This window comes from Uloborus diversus, unplaced genomic scaffold (assembly GCF_026930045.1).
Source record: "Uloborus diversus isolate 005 unplaced genomic scaffold, Udiv.v.3.1 scaffold_184, whole genome shotgun sequence".
In the NCBI taxonomy this organism is placed as follows: Eukaryota; Metazoa; Arthropoda; class Arachnida; order Araneae; family Uloboridae; genus Uloborus; species Uloborus diversus.
This window is the reverse complement of record NW_026558334.1, coordinates 199,878-212,003: the sequence shown is the minus strand read 5'-3', so window position 1 is coordinate 212,003 and position 12,126 is coordinate 199,878.

The window sequence follows — 12,126 nt, the reverse complement described above, 5'->3', positions numbered from 1 at the left end:
CTTCAACGAAAGTATTATAATATACGTATGTTGTTGTCAAACTTTTGCCTGGTAACAATAAGACATAAATATCAAAAATATCTCTGAAAAACATTTAAAATGCAATAAAATATGGCATAATGTATGGGGAGCCTTACCGCCCCCCCCCCCGAAAAAAGAGAAAAATACCCTCCTAGCAATTTCAATGCCGCAGTCTACCCCATGACCCCTCCCTCCCTTTATGTGGGCACCTGGTTAAGCCTGGAGTGGCTACAGGATTTGTGAATTTTAAGTAGAATTTTTTTTTGTGTGTGCTGGACTTAATATTTGACTTCGCTATGGTGCAATTTGAATTCATTCCATTTTAAAAACTTTGGCTTCAGATTTGGTGTCCCCCCCCCTTAATATTGGTACCCTGGGCCAATGGCCCATGCCTTAATCTGGCCTTGATTATAGTATACTAAATTAATGCATTATGCAACCAACTCTCTTCCCCACGAGTTTTCTGCTCAAACAGTTTCCGTATCATCTCATGGTTGCGGAAAGAGATAGAAAGGATAAATTGTTTCTGTCATCCTGTTAAAAATAAAGTCGGTTGAGAATGGTGGAAATTGTATGTCTAAGAATAAAGCCTTCTAAAATTACAGTATAACTCTCTAAAAAAGAAATTGTAATGGTGAGTTGCGATTTTTCTATTTTATTTTTTCGTTTCAGATGGTAAAAAAGTTTATAACAAGTGCAGCAAGGAGTGCACTGTGTTTGAAAGTTACGGACTGTCCAAATAAATAACGTCAGAAAACTGTGATGTCACATTTTTTGTTATCCTCAACCTCAAAGGGTGACATTATTTGTGAGGGAACCCTCCTAACTGAGCATTTCAATTTACTTTTTAATTTTATCCGTATTATAGCTCATGTATTTAGAATCGGCATGTCAAGGCCAAATATCTTTTCCACAATAAAAGTTAGGGGCAAAAATGCAAAAGTACATCAACTATGGGCAAGTGCACCTGTTTTTACGTGTGTTTGACAGTAATCCTAAACTCAACAGATTTTATGTGTAACTTCGGATTGTTTGGTTCATAACTGGTTGTAAAAGTTTTTCCACTCAAAATAATGAAAACGTGATTCAAAACACTTAGAAGGGGAAAAAAAGCATTCCATAAACCCTATTTTTGTGGAAATAAAACTTTAAACATCAAGAACTCACAAATGTTTGGGCTGAAGAGTAATTATAATCAATATTAAAAAAGCATAATTTTGCAGATAATGGTATACATGGGTTTCAGGGTTACAAGGAAAAATCAGTTGAGGACCCTCTTGATATCTCTCAAATTTTCTTCACATCAATTAATTTATATTTTGGCGCTAAAAACGGAGCTCCTTAACATATTTATAATATTTCACGAAATTGTTGTGCTTTTTATATGTCGTTGTTTACCTTTAACTTGTACTAATAAAATAACTTTTGCATTGAGTTTGAAGTTAGTTTTTATGTCATTTTAAGCATTACACTTTCAATAACAATAAACAGAATTCTGCAGAGCCTGACTATGGTTTTTGAAGATACTGGACACGAAATTTATTAGATGTCCCCCCCCCCCTTCATACTCATAATCTCCTCCTATACTTTATAATAAAGCAATAAAATATTTGGATACTTGCGTATTAATAAACAATGCTAAATCTGGGCAGATCCTTATCTATACTAATATTATAAAGAGAGAGGGCGGATTTTTGTGTGTTTGTATGTTCGAGGTAATCTCCGGAACCACTGCACCTAATGGAAAAATTCCTTCACTATGTGAAAGGTGCTTTCGTATTGAGTGACATAGGCTATAATTCGAAAAAATCCGATAAATAGTTCTTTTTTTATTCCAATTAAGGCCCAAATTTCACATAAATTCCCGAACAAGGAGTGAAAAATTACTTGTTGCGGAACTATTTTTGCATTTGAAAGATATTTTTTGATGTCTTTTTTTTTGTTTGTTTATTTGGTTAAATTCCAAAGAAATTTTAATAGTTTTTTTTTTTTTTTTGAAATGGTGTGTATGCATTTTATGCAAAGAAAAATGATTATTTCAGATCAGAGGGTGAGGGGGCGTCAATTTTTTTTAATTCATCGGACTTCCATTAAATTTTTAGCAAGGGCATCCCTGTGCGGATACTTCTAGTGTTACAATAAACGTACAATATAAAAAGTAGAAGTGATATAGTATGTACGATAATCAAATATTGCAATATAAGATTTCGTCAAAATTTCCCATCAACCTGATTTAAATCAGTTGAATTTTTTAAATCATTAATTTAAATTATGATGTTTAAAATTTAAAATTTTTTAAGTTCAGAAGAATTAATTTGAAAATCAGAGTATTTTTATCATTAGAAATCATAAACAAACAAATATTTTTTTAACAATTTCACGAAAAGAAGAAAGAATGATTCACACACACATATTGTTGTTAAATGAAGTGAATTGAAACTGAACAGAAATAAAAAAAAAAAAAAAAACATTGTAGCAATGAGATAAAAAAGAAAAGAACTAGCAAAGGATATATGAAACAAGATGCTAAATGAAACTAAGCATAATAAATAGGATTGGATATTTCTCTGTTTGGAGTTAAGCTATTTAATTACTCATTTAAAAATAAACGTAACATAATGTCTGCTTTTCAGTCTTTGATGAAATTCATCTTAGACGTAAATTCATCAAAGAACGTTCACTATTTTCTATTCATTTTGTCCTACTTTAAATTATTTTTTTTCCCTCAAATAATAGCTCTTACATATGCAAAGTTTATTTCATGTGAATGCTCAATGTAGTTATTCAATATATACCAAATGAAAAATAATGTATAATGCCTTATTTTTTTCTCATTGAGTAACTTTATTCTTTCTAACAACTTGTGGCGATTAGAATTTTATCACTTTTATGCATTATCCAATTTAAGAATCGTAGCAATCATCAACGCAATTTATTGTCCTTAAAAAATAATAATAATAAATAAATTCATCCATTTATACTAAATGTTTAAAAAAATAATCAATTTCTTCTTCTCTTTCCTTCATTAAGTAGCGCTGTCTAATGTAAATAATCATGTATGCAAGAGACAAATTATTTTTTTCCTTTTTTCTTCAACGTAAACAATTGTTTTAACCTATTTAGTATTTAGAAAAAAAAAATAATAATAAAAACAAAAAAAAACATTTATTTTGTTTAAGTAATAAAGCATTACAAAAAGAAATCTCCAAATTGTGTCAGAAATTTTTTTTTTTTGTTGACTACTTGTATAGTTGTTCGCTAGATGGCAGCACGAACGATAAATTTCAAAAATCGAGCGCTGATGCATAGAAGTAGAAAGAACGTAGTCTCTTGAAAGCGAAGAAGTACGAATTCGGAGTTCCGGAGGTACGATTTTTTAATACTCTAATTACTCTATTTTTTGTTTCGTTTGTATTCCATGAAGCTGGAATTGTTGGAACAAAGTTCATTCATTATTCCCGTCCCTTTCTTGAAGGGCCGACGAGAGGCTATGTCAACCTAATCGGAAACTAGGGACCAGGCTGTTGAGGGGGCCCGATCTAGGCTCGGAATAGTATAAATTTTATAAATTTAAATGGTAGAAGGGGGGACCAATCTGACATATGGCTCATCGTAGCACTCGACGACCCTGCTTTCGTGTCCCGTTAGAAGTGTGTGGCGCTTTTTTTTTTTATGGACCTCAACTTTCCCTAATCTAATGCTGCTAAATTTTAGAAGGCCATAAATTTCTCACAGATTATTCCTAATCCCCCCTCCCCTCAAATAACGAATGTTTAAACGAGTGATTGTTTTTAACTGCTGTAATGTAACCTGTTTAAACGGTTTTAATTTTTTTATTGTTATAAAATTAAAATTATTATTTTTTATCATTATTTTGAGGTTTTTTACTTATCTGTTTCAGCGCTTCCAGGTAGTAATGTGGTTTTTTTCATCTTGAGTTTTGAAACTTCATTTTTGGAAGGAAAGAATCCTCCAACAACTTTACATTGTTCGAGATTCAACTAATCATTTAATATCAATCCAAATAAAATAAAAAATTCTCCCCTCTAGATCTTCGTTTTGAAAGAGATTTCTCATGATACGGAATCCGCTCATTTGGTTTACGAAAAGTTTAGCTTATGTTTTTGTTACATAAGCTAAATCTTTTCTTTTAGCTTATGTAACAAAAGGGGTTTTCTTTTTGATATTTTCTGCTTTCAAATGAAAATTCAAAAGCGGATTTTAAATTCTTGGAAATATTATTTACTTGCGTAGAATTTCAGTTCTCCCCCTCTTTTTGCCCCCCGAGTGAGTATCATTGTTTAATGAACAGTTGTTCCTCCGTAGCTCTGGTGGAAGCTTCGTCTTCTAAGCCAAAGATGGTGGGTTCGATTCCCCGCAGGTGCCTTGGGTGTTATTTCCTTCTCTTGTGAGTAAATCTTTTCTGTCTGTGTGCGGAGGCAAGGCTCTTGGCAAGCGGTCCTATGTATGTAATGCTGTAGCTTCTAAATAAATAAATTTATAGCGTGCGTTATTTCCACTTTTTTTTTTATTTTTTGTGCGTATGTGCGTGTGATTTTTTACATGATGATACCATTCCATTTTTTTTAAACCCAAACTAAAATCAAACTAAATTACCCAATGCTTACATTCGACGAACCTCCCCGGTTGACCGGTTGCTAACCGCAACGTTCTTGAGAGCTACCGGTTAATAAGTGGTTGCTTCCGAGTAGAGTCCCTATATGAAAACGTAGTTTTCAGAGTTGCGACAACAGCTACGCTCGGAAAGCGCGACCGGTTATAGGGGGAAGATAGGGTTGCCGCCGAGCGAAATGGGAAGATTGGGCGCCGAGCATTTTAGGGGCCGGGAACTTTGGCCGCCGGCCAGCGAATTTTGAAATCCTCTCAATTAAAGGCCAATTCACATGGCGACCGAACCGTCCGTCCGTTCCGATATTTTTTGCTGCCAAACTGGTTTTCGGAATCCGTTGCCATGACAGCACGCCGAATTTCTCGGCTCCCGTCACGTTCTGGCGATGCTGGATTTTGACGGCCGTCCGATTCGGGGAGCGAATGTGATAGCCAAACAAAGGAGAGACGCCGTTTTTACTTTTGCGGGAATATTTCTCGTTTTGTTTACTGCTAGTTTCGTACAAAATTTGTGGTTATTTTTCAAAAGACAGTTGATGTTTTTCAAAATGAGAATGCCTTAGAAGTTATATGAGGGTTATTACTCAATTATCTTTATTTTGAGTGGAATGCTTAATTAGATATAATTACGTGAAAATTTAGTTTTGCAATTTGTTTTTTCGTTAAAAAATAATTCCACAGCTCATAGTAACTTGCAAAACCAGCTTCTAACGCTAAACATTGGCAGTGGGACCATTAACGAAACCCATTATTATTATTATTATTATTTTTCAATTAATCAGTAGAAGTTTTTGAATCTTTGTTTGAATAGTCATTGTTTCGAAATGTCATGAAGTAAATCATATTTTAACCAAGAAAAAAAATCATACAAGTTAAATCTTTTATGGTTACGCGTTAAAATGTCGTCAGATCCTAATGATATTAAACTGTCTTAAACATTTGCTGGACTTTTCAAACTTTTGAATAAATAGGCTTTGCCACGAACTTATTCATGAATATAATATGTGCTATTTTGTCAGAAATATCCTGACATTTTCAAAAATTGTCACTTTTTTGAATTTCTGGATAAACATAATAATCGAATTCTTTTGTAGCTTTTGTCATTTTAAGCGTATGCTTTAGCTCACTTCCCAGTAAAAATTTAGTTACGCAACATATTTAAGAATCCAACAACAAATTGAAGAAGTCAAAGTTTTTTTATCGATTATCCTGAATCGTAAAAAGAGGAAATTTGTACCCAAATTTATCTTAATATAAATATTTTAAGAACACTGTTTGTAAATTTAAGAAATAAATAGTAATTCAAGTGAAAATCCATGTTAAAATATAGAGAAAACTCCTTTATTTAAAGAACAATGTTTATATATTTTAGGGTTTTTTTTTTTTTTTTTGCTATTTTTAACAACATTTTTTCAGTTCTTAAGAGCATTTTTATAGATTTTTTAGGCCATCAAAGTCCGGGACCTAATCATATAACGCTCAGTTATTACTAAACGATTGAAATATTAGACCAAAATTTTTTTTAAATGTTTTAAGAGACGAAGAGTGCTCTAGCTTGAACTTATATGAAATATCAACACCTATTGTAGTAGCATCGAATCGAAGTTTCATCTGTTGCATGCCTAGATTAATTTCAAACTAAATAGATTTTTTTATGTATAGTTGTCATTAAATTTTTACTTTTTTGCGAAAACTTCAACCAGCAAGTTTTTTCAAAATATTTGAACATTTAATCTTTCTCTCATATATTCTATTGAAGATCAGGGGGGGGGGGAGGAGTGGAATGTAGTACAGATGCTTTTTTTTATGTTCAATTCTCATTCAATTTTTACTTTTTTGCTAAAACTTCAACCAACAAGTTTTTCAGAAAAAAAAGTATAATAATAATAATAATATTTCTCTCTTAAATTCTATTAAATATAAGAGGATGGGGGAGGTGTGTAAACACGTTTTTGACAGAGATGTTGCAGACAGAAATTTGATAAATTTTCTGTTACACTACTTGCTTACCCTTATCATTCGGCCATTTTAATTTCTACTACCCCAAATTCTTTTAAACGTTCAGAGTGATCCTACTAGCCGCTTGCTTGACGTTCGTGACAAACAATAATGTATTTTTAAAAGGCTTATTGCAATCACAGCAACATCGCTTATAACTTCTTGTTAATTTTATTTTGATTAGGAGAGCGACAAAAGAACGGCATTAGATCCGCACTCTTCACCCCTAGCGGGTGAACACCTGCACGTGGCTATCGGACGGAGCTAGTATGAATGTTGCAATATTTTCACACCCATCCGTCACGTCCGATAAATCGAAACGGGCGGACGGATCGGTCGCCATGTGAATCGGCCTTAACAGTGTATTGGCGAAATTCGGAAGCAGCCAAAATGGTTGGCGAGAATTTCGCAGTGCTGCTCTTTGCGGAGCGCAATGCTGCTTATGCTCTGCTCAAGCGCCTCTGCTTGCAACCTGTGTTTGAAAACAAAGTTCATTGTAATAGTCGCGATTGTCATAAAGTTCTGTATTTTTAAAACTCTGAACGATATTCTTGGTCTAATTAAACAATTATTTGAACACAATATGTATCAAGTTTTTAAATGTTGCAAGTCGTGTATGGATATTACACTAGTTCAATTTTGTATTGAGACTTATAAATTTTGTTTACAAATGCTACTTGTGCAGTCGTGAAAGCTTGGCTTCATCTTCATACGTTATGGCTTTCATATTTTAACTCGCATTATATTTAAAATCCTTGAAACTTATGTTTTGTCACATACAATCTTATTTTGTGAAACAACCATGAATTTTGTTAGCGTTACTAAAAAGTTGTTATATTGTTGACTAATATAATGTAAAAAATATATGAATTTTTTAGGATATATTTGAAATTTCTTTTAATTCAGTATTGATTCAATGTATTTTAATTCGTAAATATACTTCAGTTTGATTCTTCTGTGTGTTGAAGTTATGCATAATTCAAATTGCAGACGATATTCCTTTTATATTTTCCGAAAAATATTAAAATGCATTTTACTTATGAGTTAAAAACTAGTTGGGTTGTGGAACAGTCAAAAAATATTAAGAATTTTTCCTACCTTTCCTGCAATTCTACTGGTGATTAAAAAGTTAAAGTTGAAAATAAAGAATGATAACGGAATATCATATCAATTTATTCTAAATACTAATAAAATCTCGGTTGTTTTTCTTTAAAAAAAAAACCTATATTGTCTCCTCAAAGCAACAGCAAGATATCTTAGTGTTATATCTGTGATTAGGTATGTTACTGTTGTTCTGAAGCTATGATGTATTTTGGTTTTGTATTAAAAAAATCCGAGTTTAGACCAAAATATCTAGGACAGCATCAAGACAAGTAAAAAAAAAAATTCTAAAGATGGAATGGCAGATCCACCATGTTGCAATTGTAAGGGGCTCCCAGGACCATAAGGCTATAAAGATGATTCAAAATTGCAGCCTTTTTTTTTCTTTTTAGTTCTATGATAGACAAAGACTTAATAAACTTTTTAGAAATATCAATATTTTGAAATTTACCAAACTAAACAATGAGGGCTGGTCATTTCTCAAGAATGGAAAATGACAGAGCTGTGTTGACGGTCTTTAGTGCGGTCCCATTTGGACAGCGACCAAAGGGTAGACCAAAAACAAGATAGGGGCTGTAAGGCCTTCCCAAAGCCTAAGATCAATTTAGGCCACCGGCGCTACTTCAACCGTTCTAACTACCCTGAACAAAATGTCACCGATTTATTCTCAATTATACAGGAAATCAATAAAGTTTTCAACATCAATAAACTCATCTCCACTCTCAAGTCAATCCTCCCTATTCTAAAAAGCCAAGGCAACTTGTTAGAGAAATTATATTCCATAGTTCAAGTTTTAAGCAACTTCCACTAATTTGTCTGTTTTTCCTTTCGCATTTTCAAGTACCTTTTTTCACCCCTCTTTCCCATGCATCTGTGTCCCCCTTAATTGTTCTCCCTTGGAGTCCCCAGGATCTCTCGATCGGCTTTCACTTCGGCCAATCACAGTTATGCCTCCCTTCGGGGAAATTGGAACAAAATATAGCACACAAGTGGATGCGGGGCTCCGTCCCAGGTGCCACAAGCATGAACTTTATACTTCCGTGGCAAAAACAAGATAGGTCGACTGTGTGGACTCTGATTTTGATTTCATTAAAAACTGGAGGTCAACGACAAAGAGGAGGACAGCCTGGCGGGATCTCCTGAAAAAGGCCAAGGCTCGCAATGGGCTATGCAGCCAATTATAGGTTTTGTCAAAATGTCTTCTGTTGAAAGGTTCTTCATTCATAAGGACATAAGGATTGGAAAGGGCACCATGGGCTCTCACAACCCTTTGCACTGAATCTTATTCAGCTCCCTATACATACATATGTATTACACAGTTTATAATATTTTTTATCGAAAGACTTAATGAAATTATGAAAGAAACATATCACGAACCAAAGAATCTTTCTTTTCAATGCCATAATTGAAGAAGATGTTTGCTTTTTTTTTGTAACCAGTTAAGCTTTTTACTTTTTGAAGAATTGCTTTTTATATGTGAAATCTGGCTATCAACATTGATTAGGCATATCCGACACATTTAATGTGAATATCATATTAGATTGCTGAAGTTGTTTCACACAATAATTCTTTACATATGTGATCAAAATACAATTTTTGGGCAAAAATTTATTGTTTTGTATATGGTTGGTTATATATATATACCCGGTAGCAGAAACTTTCTAGCCAGTCTGCGACACTATTTTGAGCAGTTGAAAATAATCTGCAGCATTATTATCAGTTTTAATCATTTTAAAATTTCATAAAATACACAAGTAAAGGTCAAGACTCAGAAATTTTCCAACTGGCCAATGGCCCTTAGACATGAAAACTTAGTGGCTACCACTGTCGCCGCGTTTTAAAGCATAAAAAAAAGGGGGGGGGGGGCTCACTACTTTCACCAAAGCAGTTGTGCAGGTAATAATTCAATTTTTATGAAAATCATTTAAAAAAAACATGATTTATTGTACATTATATGTAATTTTCAATAGTTTGTATTGAGGTAAACATCAAATTCTGTATCTTGCAAATGACCAAACATGTCGTCAACGCGAAAAATGCATGATTCTAAATAGATCTTTGAATTTGTAACATAAATCTAGAAAACAATTCAAAATCCTTAAAAAACTACAACTTAAATGAAATAGTCAGTTTTTAGCACATTAGCCTCTAAAGCAATGAAAATAAGATAACATTCTGAAGATAAAATTTTGCATTTTTTAAGACAATAATTAAGAATTATCCGAAAAAATGGCACATTTTGCATAATTTTCAGCAGTTTGCATTGCAATAAACACCCACCTATGTTTATGAAAACGTAGGCACTTACCAAATCTTGCGTACCAACATCTTGGGAATAATCAAACATGGCGACTACGCCAAAAATTAAGCTATAAATTTTTGAATTTGTTGCAAAAATAATTATCTTCATGAGATTACACTTGAGTTGAAAAGTTTTTAGCGCTTTTGCGTCCAAAGCAATGAGGATAAGGTGAAATTTTAAATCTAAAACTTTTCATTTCTCAAGAGAATTACTTTAAAAAATAAAAATTAAAAAAAAAATTGACTTTCTGCACATTTTAAGTTATTTTCATTAGGTTGCTGTTAAATAAATATCCAATTCTGCTTCGTTTTTGAAAACTTAGGCACTTAAGCATCTTATCTACTTCGATCTTGATGAATGGCCAAATATGGCGACTATGTTTCTAGCTGATATACTGAAAGCATCCATCGACTTTCCAGTCAAAAAATGATGTATACACGTTCTTTGTCAAGTTTTTTTTTTTTATTTTATTTATTTATTCTTTCTTTTTTTCTTTTGTAAAATTGTCTGCAGGCCGCTGAAAAATCTGCGACTTGCGTCTCGCAGTTTCTGCTACCGGGTATATATACATAGTGGAATACATACAGAAAAGTATTTTAGTTGAATATAAATTTTTGAAATAAATACCCATTTTGGGTATTTACCCTAAAAATAAATACCCGGGTACTTTACATCACTATGAACCAGTGACCAGATGATGTTTGTACCGTGTTGCAAAATTCAGTCTTGTAATTTTAGTTGCAATATTGTGTTCCTCCCTCAGTTTGGTCTCCTGTAGTAGCCACAAAGGTGATTAGCTGCTCAAAATTTCTTTTTTTTTTATTTTGCAGCATTGTAAGCTCTGCTCAGGGTTCGTATGCGTCATGTAAATCCTGGAAAGTCAAAGGGGGAAAACAAATGTCAGATATGGAAAATCGATATTTTCGATCAAAGTCGTGAAAGTTTATTTAAGGTACGGATGCCCCGATAAGTAAATGTGCCGATTAATCGGCGAGTCACAATTATTATTTTTGATTCTGCCGATTTCTCGATCATATGTTTTCTCTTATTTTGACTTTAGAAATAGTCGTAAGTTCATTGCTGAGAGGCTATTTATTTTTCTCCCAAGAGAAGTTATTTTGTCGAGTAATTTTAAAATTTCATTCCAGTGTTTGATCCGACTATCACTATTGTTCATAAAATTACATTATGCAAACTGAACATGAAAATATTGAGGGTAGTCTGTGGTCAGCAGGCTAATTTAAGAGCACTTATAATTTATTTTTTAATTATACGTAGCCATTTAATGCAATGAAAATTAAAAAGTTATCTAAAAGCACTAATGGTTAAGGAGAAAAGTATCTACACATAAAAGAAGTTGTTGTTGCAACGTTGTATACATAGTTAAAATATTCAAAATTATAGAAAATTAAAGAAAACATAAAATTAAAAAAAAAAAATTTATAACATTACTTCAGCCATCAGTCTTCTTTTCTATGTATGTTAATATTTTTTATAATGAATTCAAAAATAATCAATTTTCTGTTGAATCAAAAATAAAAGTAGATTGTAAGATGTATAATGTAATCATATGTATGCAGTTCTGTGCAGATTAATTGGGACAAGCTCAAAAGTTTTCACAAATCTCGTTCAATTGGTATCGGTCAATTTAACCGGGGTTGGTTTTTGGACTGTCCGAAACTGGTTTAGGACTGGATCGGTGGTTTTTAATATAATCAATTCGTATTTACTGCAATATTCACAATGCATAAATATAGATATTAATGAGGTTTAATTAATGAGTATTTGATAATATTTTTCTCCAAAATCTTAATTTAAAAAATATTTTACCTAAAAAAATTGCCAATAATTATTACATAAAAACTTCCTTATGTAACAGTTGGTTACGTATGATAAAGGGAAATTCACGACACTACCAAGACAACTAATTTTAGTTCCATTCGTAAAGAAGGAATGTTATTAAATGTGCAATATTTAGGTGCAAAAAAAAAAAGCTTAATTTTTTAAAAAGTTTTTGCAAATAATATTTACATGATGTTTTAAGGAATTCTTTTTTTTTCAAATCATGGATCAAA